Raw genomic sequence first — 12,963 nt, 5'->3', positions numbered from 1 at the left:
TTAAGGAGGTAGTATTGAAAAGCTAGGGACAGCACAATGCTGAGGAACCTACTAGAAGCAATTCCTTAGACCCATATCACACCATGGTAGACAAGAACATCTGTTTGGTGCTGTTTGGGAAAAGACAAAGCATAGTCAACTTCATTTTTTAAAAGAACTATTCTCTTCAGTATTTCACTAAAAGAAGTAAAGCTTAAAGTGACATTGAAAAATCACTGACCCCAATATCACAGAATAAAGCCCAAATTACTTGTCATAATCCCATACAACCTAGGGCCAATTTACTTTGACAAAGCCCCTGAATTTACCACCACAAACTAAAATGTTGAAAATCTATAAATGACAACCCATATCCAGAAATATAACTCTCACCCATTTCCAAATGGATCAAGGAAAAACTAAGTAATTTGCCCAAGATTAGATAAACTTTGAGTCTATGACATAATATTACAACACTAGAGATGAAAAAAAGACTCAAAAGGAACAGCCATAAAGCCTGAATGAAGATGCTTGGGGGAGAGAGTATGCCATCGTTCACTGCAGCATTTCCTACATTTTAGAAGTGAACTTCGGCTTGGTAACATCACCTGGCATGTATGAAGGAACATCTTCAAAAGATGCAAGGAAGAACGATACAATTTGTTTACATCATGTTTAGTGTCAGGTTCTAAGAATCCTATTACCTGGTTCAAGATTTGCAAGTGTTTCTTACAAGGATCCTCAGCAGATAGCTCTTTCTGGTCTTTAATATCAAGAGTAATTGTTCATCACCTAGAAAGCTGAATTCATTTTGCTATAGAGAAACTGAGAACCCCATGAGTGGCCATAGTTACATCTCCAAAATGTTAGAAGCACATTTGGGATCAACACTTTGCAAGTATGTAGGACTGTGTGGTAGGGAATAACAAGTTTTGTATAGAGCTAGATAGTAAATATTTTCTTCTCTGCGGGTATGTTGGTTTATGGCAGAATGTTGGATTTAAGACATGGGCTAGCTTGCTTTGTGGCATGCCTTTATAACAGTGTCAGTCATAATTCTATTTTATTCCTGCAATTACTTTTCTCCTTGTTTTTTTTTTGACTCTCTTGTATTTATTATTTGGTTATACCTTATATCATTAACGTCTTTCTGATATTTCCTAAACCAAGTAATAAATGCTTAAAAAATTTTAAATTAAGTAGCTATAGGCTTGCTTTGTTTCTATATTCAAATAAAGGATATATTTGCAAAAGTTCACAGGGTAACAAAGCTTTAAGATAGAAAGGATTTATATTAAGAAATACAAAAATTAGAAAGTGAGATTTTATTTTTTTTTCCCTATCCTATGTGCAGACATCTAAAGAAAAGTACAAAAAAGACCCAAAAGGTAAAGTAGGTCAAAATAAGAGAGGCAGAGATTGGGTAAGAGAGTAAGGAGCCCCTGAAGGTTGATGGGAGAGCAATGTTCTTCTGATTCTAGATTTCTTTCTAAGGTAGTGATATTTATAGCTTTCTTGCTTTTACCAGAGTATTTTTGTATTTCATGAAATCTATTTGTACTAGTTTTGTGCTCCATATGTTGCTTTCACTGCATTCACTCATCTCTGCCCTAAATCCCTTAAAATTAATCCATTCAATACAGATTATTAAATATTCATAAGTGCTAATATTACATACCAGGTATTATTCTGGGAACCATGTATATAACAGTGAAGAAAAGAGACAATATCCCTACCCTTATGGCACTCACTTCCCTTTGGAGAGAAACAATGAATAAATAAAAAATAAAATAAGTATGCTATTAAGAAGGGTTATAGAGAGATAAAAGCAGAGCATACCACTAGAGTGATTAAGCTGGAGCTGGAATCACAAACAGCACTGGAGCAAGCACTCACGTAGCTAAAGGAGAAAAGCCTAAGAAAAGAACAAAAAGTACAAAATTTAAAGTTCAAAGGCTTTGGGGTAGGAATATGCTTAACATTTAACAAAAATAACAAGGAAACCAAAGTGTCTGAAGCAAAGTTAACAGGGGACATAATGTAGTAGGCAATCAAGTCAAATAGGGAATAGAGAACTGATCAGATCATAAAAGGGGCTTTACATTTTACTCTGTGAGATATGGGGAAACATATCTCAAGTTTTTGACCAGAGAAATAACATGATCTAACTTATATTTAAAAAGTGCTCCAAACAATTATGTAAAGAAATCAGAGTAGGGACAAAGGTGAAAAAAGAAAGACTGGCTAAGACACTTGAAATTTTCCAGGCAAGAGAGGATGGAGGTCTGGTCCAGAGTAATACTTGCATTAGGCATTAAAAAGAAATGAGCAATCAAGGCCCTCCCTGGTAGTGCGACAGGTAAAGACGCAACACTGCAAGCTGGCCACAGCAGCTGCAGTGCGAGTTCGATCCCCTCTCTCCCTAACTGATCCACATGGCGCAGCAGACGTCTCCTGTCTCGCCAGCAGCTCCCCTCAGCTGTGTAGTTTGACGATCTGCCTGTTCTGCTCTCCACTCTGTCTCAGGTGAATCCTCTCACCACCCCTACCTCTGCCTTGTACTCCATTTCTGTATGCATAAATAAATAAATCTTTTTGAAAAATGAGCAGTAAGTCATGAAAAAATTTTGAGGAAATTTTAATGCCTATTATTGAGTAAAACTTCCATCCCAAGAGACAACATGTTGTCTGATTTGCACTGTGTGATATTGTGGTAAAGGTAAAAGTATAGGGACAGTGAAATAATCAGTGCCAGGATGGGGTAGGAGAAAGCTCAATAGGCAGGGGCAGGAGGACTTTTCAGGCAGTGAAAGTAAGCTATGACAGTTTGATGAAGATGTACAAACCCATACAATGTTTAATTCCAAGAGTGAACAAGGCACTGCATTCTGCATGATTAGACTCTATCAATGTAGGCTCCTTTATGGTAAAAAGGAAAACAAAAATGTAACATCTTGATTAGTGATATTGATAATGCACATGACATGTGCAGGTATATAAGGAATCTCTGTACCCACCTTCCAATTTGTTGTAAAACTGAAAGTTCTAAAGAAACTGTCTTAAAAAAATAAAAACGCAACAGTAAATGACACAAGAGAACTGATGGCTACTTTAACATTTCAACTTCCTGTGTTATTATTTACTGAACATTTCTGACACCTAAATATGTCTACTATTGTGCTACTGTTAGGAGAAAAAAGGATAAAATAAAGAATGACTAGCATGAAAAAGTCACTGCATTCAAAAGCAATTAACTCTCTTACCCCTGGTTAGCTTTAGAAATAATGTTAACTGAAGAAAATGAGAACCGGACCTCTAAGCAATGGCCAGCAATGGAGAATGGGAAGACTTAAACAAGTGGACTTGGAAGAGATAAAGTCTTTTTAAGTGTCCACTGTGAAGCTCATGTTAGGGAAGGAGCTGTGGAGTTTTCCCTGTTTTACGATCAGGAACATTCCTCAGCACCTGCCATCCATGGAGGCTCCCGGCCCTCGTCTCCCACCACCCATGCAAAGTGCTGCCTGTACCACCTCTGTGCAGCTGCTCATTCTGTTTCTCTGTCTGCTGCACTTCTGGTTTTGTCCATTCCTGCAGGTTGCACATGTCAGTCTCCACGGTGAGACAGCACAGGAACTAGCCTAATTTTAACTCTGCTCTGACACACAGAAAGCTGGTCCTCAAAGAATGGCTGTGAAGTACAGGAACTAGAGACACTGAAGCCCCAAGGCCTGTGTTATAGTTATTATGAATGTAAATTGTAAGGATAATAGTTATTTTCTTTGCAATTCATGATTTATTTTCTAATATCACAATATCATCAGCATTTTGTAAAGCTGACTGCATCTCCTCCCACCCTTAACATTCTGCAACACCATGTGTATTTGAAAGTCAAAAATATTAGTCATCTTCCCTGACCAGTAGCAGTAAACATGGGGGTTGCATAATTTATGTGATGTGAGTAACTGCTTCTTGGCTACCTGTCCTTTTCATTGTGGGGAAGATAACTTATTTGAGAAAATTCTCTAATAAAGCACTTTGAAAGAGAAAAACTATTCTAGATTTTACATATTTTTATGTCTGATTTTATATGCACTATAAAATGTTAATGGCATAGTCAAATATAGCTTTCAAAGAATTTTTAATGAAATTTTAATTTATTAATTCCATATCCACAATAATTAGGACAAGGAGTAGGTTGAATTGTGACTTTATTTGGAAATCTCATTCTTCATGGTCAGATTCTATCTATGTTTTCAAATTCTAAAGTCACTAGCTGTGTAATGGATATTAAAACACAGATATTGCAACTAGGGTTAAAGAGTAGTCATTGCTTTGCCCTCCAAGAAAAAGCATTTTGTAACTTAAGATATTCCATATAGTAATAAGAAATGTAATGTATATATATATATATATATATACATGTATGTATGTATGTATATGTAATATATATAAATGTAATATAGAAATGTAATAACTTCAACTATCCAAAGATGTAAATCTTTTTTATATTGTTAACCTGTAAAGCTGCTAAAGTAATCAGTTTTTACTGAACAGTTTAAATATCGTCTCAGCTTAAGGATTTGTTGTTTCTTACATTGGAAAGTGCATTACTTTTAGAGGCTTTTTTCCCCCAAATTCCAATTCTTTGATACCAGAGCTGGTGTATCTAATTCCTTTAGAAAGGAATTGTTTGCTTTTGACTACATTGTTTATACCAAAATAGGCAGAACAGACAGATTCTCCATTTCGTGTAACTGGAATGTTATACTACAAAAGAAAATAAACTAAATGATGATGGCCATTTTGCTTTTGTTTTTCTTTTCCACAGAAACCCTCAAATAAATGAGTTCTCATTTTATGCTTTTTCCTAATCTTGACAAATTCAACAAAGAGCATTATTCTTTTCATTGATTTTATTATATGGTACTGCCATCTATGGGTCCTACTCATTAAATAATTTTGATTTAGTGTTTAAAGAAATTTAGGATTTGTAACCTAAAAAAAAATTTCTTCATTTTACTGTTAAAAATAAGAAACTCAAGATTCTAAATAACTTCTATATATGCATAAGACTAGTATGTATGAAGGCTGGATTATCAGCTGAGTTATTAATATTTTATTCCTGTACAAGTGATTTTTAATATACTTTTTTTTTGATCTCCTAAATAAGCACAAATAGCTGGTTCCTAACATTGGAAGATACATTGTTTTACAATGTTAAGTAATGATAATAGACTATTTTAATTACATGTAAACATCTAACCATGTATACATCCCTATTCTAATTATCCCTGCTCTAATTGATGTGCATATTTGTTTTTAGGAATTTTTAATTATTTATTTTTAAACTTCTTTGTTTATTTTTTCACAGTATCAGATTTTTTTTTATTAATTGAAGTAATGTTGGTCTACCCTGCTGTTTGAATCTTGGGAATGCAGGCCCCAACATTCCACCACCCCATGTGTTATTATCATGTACACCATCTGCCAAAACACCCTAGCTTCTGTTTTTTTAAAGAATAAGACAAGAACTCTGTATTTAGGAAAGCTTTAAGTGTCACTAAGAACATATTTGCATAGAAAACTGAGATAAATGTTATTTAGAAATCAGAGGAATAAAAATTCAATGACATTTTTTGTATCTTTATGGTAATCTTCAAACACAATGGAAATGAGGGAAGAATACAAAAATTTGACTTATTTCTGATAGTAATTACAAAAATATTTTGAAAGCTTAGTAACAAGAAATTCCAATTAGAAATTCACAAATTTCCTCTAATAAAGTTCAAGCTAATATGGTATCTTGCCATATAATAAATTTTGTGTTTTTTGGGTGTTTTTTTTTTTTTGGTGTTTAATAGAACATACCAACAATTAAAAAATTAACTTTGCAACAATACACAACAGATAAATAAGACTGGCCTTTGATTTCTTTTTTATTCAACCTTAGAAGGCTTTGGACACAAGGTTATGCTAACTTCTTAAAGGGAACTGGGAGACTAAGCTGAACAGCGGGGTAAGCAATACTGAGGTGTCCCTAATGTCATGCCAAAGCCTACCCTTATTTTCAGCCATTTACTCCTTTCTTTTCACCAGCTCCTTAGGGGTTTGTGGAAATTGCTACTATTCACTGAATATTTTCAGGTCCTACGCAGATGTTTTTATTTTATTTTATTTTGTAGTTTGATTGGAGTATAACTGATACACCAAAATCTGTAAGTATCCAACTTGATAAGTTGAACATAATATGTGGCCCCACTGTCACCACCACTATCAAAGTGTTACAGCCATCACCTCCAAAAGCTTCCTGATGGCTCCGTAGGATTTTTATTGTCCTTTTTGTTTCTTGTGGTAAGAATACTAATATAAGATCCACACTCTAAGCAGATTTTTAAATGCTCCTTCACTTCTTTAATGATATCAACACAACTACTATTTCCCAACTGTACTCACTTAAGTGAGATGACTCTGATATATCCACATTTCTGAAATCATGTCATATAATTAGTATTTAGCAACACACACTAGCAGTTAAAATCTGTATCTTAAAAACTGATGTTTATAGTAGATCAGCCCACACTTCCCCATCTACCCACTGACTATCCCTGACCTAATTCTGAATAACTCTCTAGTTGACTCTCTAGTTGAAGCAAGGCAATTATGTGGTAGGTAACTATTTATTCAGAGAATAATAACTGAAGTTAGTTGAGTTATTGAGCAAGACATAATAAAAAATACATTATTTCTTTTTATATTTATATTTATCATCTAAGGCAATTCACAGCTACTTTAAAAGATGCAAGATACCTTGTGAGATGCAAAGAGAATTAATTTATTTCAAGAAGTTTCTTTCTTGTGAAAGCTAAGGCTAAATGTTTATAGAGAAATTAGCTTAGTGTAGAGAAATTAGCTTAATAAAGAATGACCTTGTACTCTACCCCCAAAAAACATTTATGATAGATGTCCACTGTAAATAGGAAAATAATGTCTCAATTTGCACTGTGTAGAAATTGTTTTTTCTCACTTACTAATTACTTTATAAGTAAGGTGGTAAATACTGTGACACTGTTTCAAGTAAAGGTAGCCACATCCTACAGCACTTACTGAAGATTTAACAACAAAAATAACTTAAATTAATATTTTAATGTGCTTACTATGTACCAAAGAGTTTGACTTGAAAGAGCTTGAGTTCAGACTCTTAAAACAATACTACAAATGTGCTATATACAGACGCTACAGGAACTTCAAGTATGAGTAACAGTTTAGTTCTTGTTCCTAACAAAACAGTAGTCTCTTTGAAGGGGTAATTTTATAAATTATTTACTTAAAATATCCCAGAACACAGAGCAAATCTATGCACAAGAAACACAAATCAAGTGCTACTGGGCAAATTTTGAGACCAAACTTTAGAAAGCATCTGAGCAAAAATTAAGGCCAGGAACATATACAGAAAAAATAAAGAGCAGATAAAATACAAGTAAATGGGAAATTTCATATGTGTTCAAGTAATATCAAACTTCCTATTTTGGCAGGAGCTTCAGTTAACATCTTAACATCAACTTTTAGAAGACAGTCTCAAGATTTCAGATAAGTGAGGAGAGAACCTGAAAAAATTCTGTGCAATCAAAAAGAAATTTCAAGGAGAGCTGTCAAGTGTTTCAAGCAAGGAAAGCCATTAAGGACTAAGAATAATGGCAGGCTGTAGTATAGGAGATTATCGATGATCTTTGATAGAATTTTAGCAGGGATAAAAAGAAATATTAATTTTGCCAACAGTGTTAGATTACATTATTTGTTCTCAATTACTCATTTCCTCCCCCACTTTTGCTATGCTTCTCAGAAGGAGAAATGTACTTGCGGCCCCACAGACACTGACATGGGCCTAGTGACGTGCTTTGGTTAACTGGATGTGAGCAGACTTATGCCACCTTCTAAACCAGAGACACAGATTGTGCTCACGCCTCTCATGTGTCCTGCTCTATGCCATGAGTGTGACCCAGAAAGAGGGTGCTCCTTCAGCCTGGTTCTATAATGAGAAGACAGCAAATGCCAGGTGAACCCAGACAGGACAGCTCAGTAACTTGTAGCCCCCTGGCAATGTAAGTTGAAAATACATTTTGGTTTTGTAAGTCATTGGGATATTTGGATTGTTTGTTCTGACAGCAAAAGCTGACTAATGTACCAGTTTTAGAAAATAGGTAAACTGTTAAAAAAAAAATTCAGAATCTCAAGGAATGTTGCTTTGTAAAGCAACCTGAAGCATACAAAAGTAATTTTCCTTGATAACTGTTACAAACCTGAAACAAATCTGAAATAAAAAACATACCTGCTAGCCCTTGGTCATTCATTTAAGAAATGTGTAGATATCAGAATCTTTGCAAATATCTCTAATAATGTGGAATACATGGTATAAAGGTGTGCTTACTTTTAATTTGTCCCCATGAGTGCCTTGATGATCCTAGAGCCACACTCTTAAATCCACCTGGATTTCTGTGGAAAGTATTTTTCCTCCCTGCTTTTGTTGGCAAAAGCTGCCCCATTCTGGTCTTTTCAGAACTCAACAATCTGTACTGCCAATTGTGCTATAATGATGTCTTTTAAGATTTCCTCTTTATTCTTGGTAACTTATTGTGATTTACAAGTTGGTTTATAGCACTGCAATGTAGCTCCTGACCCTGATTTAAATAAACTATTTACCATGTGAATATATTCAAGTATTTTTTTAATGTGATACATTTTCCTTTGATTTGTTCTGCAAAAAAGTCAATAGCATAAAATTTTAAACAGCGCCTTAGCTGATGTTGTAAACAATTTTTCACTTGTTAGTCTTATTTTTTATATCAGTAGGAACTAAAATTGTGTTTTTGAGAATAGTACATTGCTTTAGAAGTGTTATCAAAATATTTCCAAAATTTATGGATACTTTGTTGCTTGATAAAATGACACCGATAATTCAGTATTTTAGTTATGCTCCATCTCAAATAATAAACAAGTGAAAAAAAATAAATAACAAACTATATGCTGACTGCTTTTCTATGTCATTAGGGCAGTGTTGTCTAATAGTAAATCTGTTATATATGAAAGAGAATGAGACTGAAGACATGTTTCTGAATGTGCTATTATCTTGAGTGTGCGGGTTACCACTGCTGACTCATATAGAGGCAGCAAATGGCACAGTGAGCAACTGCAAAGTCCAGGAGGAAACAGAGAGATGGTATAAACGCATCAAGTGAAGAGGTTAGAGGGATTTTTTAAAATTACTCCATAACAGCTTCTCAGACAAGGCAAACTGAGGAGGGAAAACTCTGAATGGGAGACACATTAGGATATCTGCTCCAAGAAGAAGCTTCAATAAAAGAAAGTTGGATTCTTGAAAAGTAATATTTGTATTAAGGCTGCTTTTATGACTTTAAATGTTTAGTTCTTATTACTCATTAAATAATAGTTATTACGTTACTTAATTAGGTTCTCAAGAATATCATTAAAGTTTCTATGTTCAGAAATTTACCATTTAATTAATATATGACATGTTTCCACTAGAGCATACTCAGAAACCATAATCCATTCAGTCCTTGGATTTTCCTTGTTTTTCCATTTAGAATGTTTCACCTTAGAGCCATATGGAGAAATATGGCATTTCAATCCACTGTAATTTCTACATTCAGCAGTAAAGCCCCTGTAATTTGCCTTGCACGGAGGCCTACTCACTCTGAGCCTTCCCAAAAGCTGCCCTGGGTTCTGAGTCCCTTGTGATTAAGTGGCACTTCATGAGCATCTTCCTCAACTCAAGCCCCAAATTCAGTTCTTCATTACGCTATGGAAGTCGAAGAAGACTTTCTAAGGTCATTTAGCTCCACATATTGTCTCCACAAACTACTAACAATAGCAATACCAAAGTACTCATACTGTGAAACTCTTCAAAGACTGAATTTAAGAAGTGATAAGGTAAAGAAAAGATGAAATTTAAGATGCCAATCCACTTCATGAAGTTGAGCAGACCTTTATTCAGTAATTTCAACACACTATTCTTAATGAAAATATACGCTAAAAGATAAAATTTACATCATCCCTGTCTTTATTGAATTTAAGTGTTTAAGCGCAACTAGCAAGAATTAGATCGTTAGCAGCACATGAAAATCAAATCAAAAATGTTTTAACTATCCGATGCACATAACACATCTTTACCTTCTTGTAACTTTTCTTCTGCTTCTATTATTTCCTAAGAACTATGATTTTCTTTCTGAATGACATAGCTTATAGTTACAAAATTGTGTACCAGGTAACAACATTGTTTCTGATTTAAAAATGTTATGTTTTTAGGTTCCATATGCCAATACGTTCTGGGTTTATTTTACATCAATATTTTAATAAATGTATAAACAGAGAACATACTTTAGTTTAACTTAAACAAGGGCATTGTAGTCGTTTCCAAACAGCAGATGAGAAATTGTAATTCAGTGAGGGTTTTGTTTAGTTTTGATCATAAGTTAAAATTGGCAGGTGAAAGCACTGTCCAGGTTTGGCTTTTTTCCTCCCTGATCTGGCTCTGTTTCAAGATCTAAGTCCGATCCCTGACACTCCTCCTCTCTCTGCCTCAACTTGTCTGTTCTCATGACAACAGCTCATCAAGCAGCTTTGCACCTCTGAGTCTCCCCTCTCCAGTCTTGGGGTTTCTCATGCTTGCCCACAAACACCTAAATAATTTTTAAAAATCATCAAAATTCAACAAAAGATACCATCTCTCAGGAGAGCTTCTGTGAACTCCCTCTGATATTATGTGCCTACCACACTGCAGTATAAACTGTCTTCCTCTCTATTTCTCTTTCCCCTTTCCCCTACCTGCATAGGCACTTCCTACCAGACCGCCAGCTCCTCGAGGACATGTGCTAAGGTTATTATTCACCACTGAATCTGAAACAATGAACTGCTGAATGTATCATTAGCAGAAAGACAGAGAGGATGCCCGAGCTCTCAGAATGGAAGCTCCCAGCCTGGGGAGCCATCTTTCAGGTTTACAGTATTATGAATTTATCTCAAAGAATTCACCAAACAATTCACATTGCTAAAAGATGGCAACACTTCTGAGATATACAAGTTTCTTATGGTCAAGCTGGGTACTGGTTACAGCTGTTTTAATTTCGTTTGGAAAAAAATTATTATAATTATACCTTATATCATTGAAACTTGAGTTTTAAGTCATCGGTTGATATATAGTTTAGAGTAAATCCCAATTAGTTTACTTATTTATTTTTTAAAGACTTTTTTATTTATCTACTTGAAGATAGATTTATTTATTATTTTTTATTAAAGATTTATTTATTTACAGATGCATGCATGCATGCCAGAGGTGCAGGATTCACCAGAGACAGAGTGGGGCACAGAACAGGCCGACCAATGAAGTACACTGCTGAGGAGACAGCAGGCCGGTCAGGAGAGGTCTGCCATGCCATGTGGGTCACCTCTGTGGCAAGGATCGAACTCCTGCTGAAGTAGCTTTAGCTTCTTAGTGCTGTGCTTTAATCAGCTGCACCAACAGGGAGGGCTTTAGTTTATTTATTTAAAAACATTTAGGACTGGCTCCAGGGTTTAAATTCAAGTATAATTTTGTTTTATGCTGTGTTAGAAATATTAAGAAATTCTTTTACCCCGGCATGGCTAAATTTTAAAGATATGGTTCCATAATTAACTGACAATATAAATCAGTGTACTCTAAATATTGGCCTGGCAGTGAAATCTCAAATTATCCATAGACAACATTTTAGCTCTACTGAGAGAAAGCAAACTTTTGGATGAGTGACTGATTTACATGCAGCTCATTTGCTCCCCAAAATAATCTAAAACAGTATTTCTCAAATGTGGTTAACAGACACCTCGTATCATCAAAGACTCCCAGGGTGATCATCTAAAATGCAAATTCTAGGAAATCACTTTCTAGCTACCGAATTAGAACTTCCAGGTGGCCACAGGGGTATAGGATGAGAGCTTTGTGAATTTACATTAAATGAACTATCTAATCTGCTACATGATGATCAAATAATCACCATATTGGTTCCCTACAGAGTATACTAAATTATATTTTAGCATTGGTTCTATTTCCCTACATTGACAAACCTCATGAGAAAACAATCTGTGAGATTCAATATTGTGTCCAGGGGCTTAAATTCAGGTGTAACATACTTAAGAATGTTGATAATCATGCCATTGAGTATATGTTTATTCCACAATGTCTTTACCCAGTCTGGAAATGTGAAGCTGTATGCCCAAAATTATGTAGTTATGTAAATGATTGGGAAATCAGTAAAATTTGAAAGGAAAAAAGGATGTTAGTGAACACACAGTTCATGATATTGTACCATATCTTTCCCTTGCAAGATGTATAGGAAGTTTTCCCACTGATCTTAGGAGGTATAATTCCCAAATGTGAGCTTGACATTCGTTATGGTCATTGTAATAATTATTACCATCAGTCCCTGTCTCTCCCAACTGACTATTAGTAAGGTAAAAGTCAAAGCTGTAGCCCACCTCTGAGCAACACATAGAGTATCTTACCACTCAAAGGCCATGCACTATTATTCTGCCTTTGCTTCACTTGTTTGACTTTATTTTCCTTTACCTCATTTTTTATAAAATCATTTGAATTAGTTGTTCCACATTTTATGCTTCATTATTGTTGATTTAAAGACTTACTAAAACAAGGTGGGATAGACATGATTTAAAGACATGAATATTTTGAATGATCAGGAAAGCACATATAGAATGTTTTTTGTTTTTGTTTTTGTTTTAATTTAACTGTCCTCAACCACTATTGTATTTATTACTTTTTTTTAAGTTCCCTAGGCCTATCTTGGCAATTTTAGCCTCTCTATCATTTCCCTTTAAAATATATACTTCTTTTAGCAGAAATTTAAAAAAAAACCATCCCCTTTTCAATTAAAACAAAAAGAATCAAATACCTGGGAGTCAACCTAACAAAAGAGGTAAAAG

The sequence above is a fragment of the Condylura cristata genome, unplaced genomic scaffold (genome assembly GCF_000260355.1).
Source record: "Condylura cristata isolate star-nosed mole 26May11 unplaced genomic scaffold, ConCri1.0 scaffold00020, whole genome shotgun sequence".
NCBI classification, from domain to species: domain Eukaryota; kingdom Metazoa; phylum Chordata; class Mammalia; order Eulipotyphla; family Talpidae; genus Condylura; species Condylura cristata.
Note: the sequence above shows the minus strand (reverse complement) of the source record.